Genomic DNA, 533 nt, shown 5'->3' with positions numbered 1-533 from the left:
GATGATGATGATGACGAAGAAGGAAGAGAAGCAAGAACAATAACACAAACAACAAACTACATAAGTTGCCCCGCCCCCCTCCGCAGCGGGAGCGAGGGGGCGCTCGGACCCTGCCTCGCCGCACCAACCCTGTCGCCGGCATGCCACCCTGTCAATCACACAGACAGACACATCACAGCCATTTCCGTTATTAAGGCAAAACCACATCCAAGGTCACATCATCCCTGGCGGAGGTTCACATATTACATTTAATCCAAAGACATTTTTTTTCCTTCGTGTTCTGCTCCCACGGAAGAGAAACGGAGTTTGTTTTCGTCTTGAGGAATGCATATCTTTTTGTTTATATATATATATTTTTTCTTTTGAATAGCTTCCATCTATAGCAATATCATAATGATTGATTTTCGAAGTTTTTATCATATTGTTTCCTTCTACAATCCCTTCAACTAACACGATTAGTTCATCTCAATTCTCAATATAAACATTCACATTTTTCCAAACGAATTTACGCGAGGCACAAACACATACAAAGA

Source organism: Penaeus monodon, chromosome 34 (assembly GCF_015228065.2).
Source record: "Penaeus monodon isolate SGIC_2016 chromosome 34, NSTDA_Pmon_1, whole genome shotgun sequence".
Lineage (NCBI taxonomy): Eukaryota > Metazoa > Arthropoda > Malacostraca > Decapoda > Penaeidae > Penaeus > Penaeus monodon.
This window is presented reverse-complemented; position numbering follows the sequence as displayed.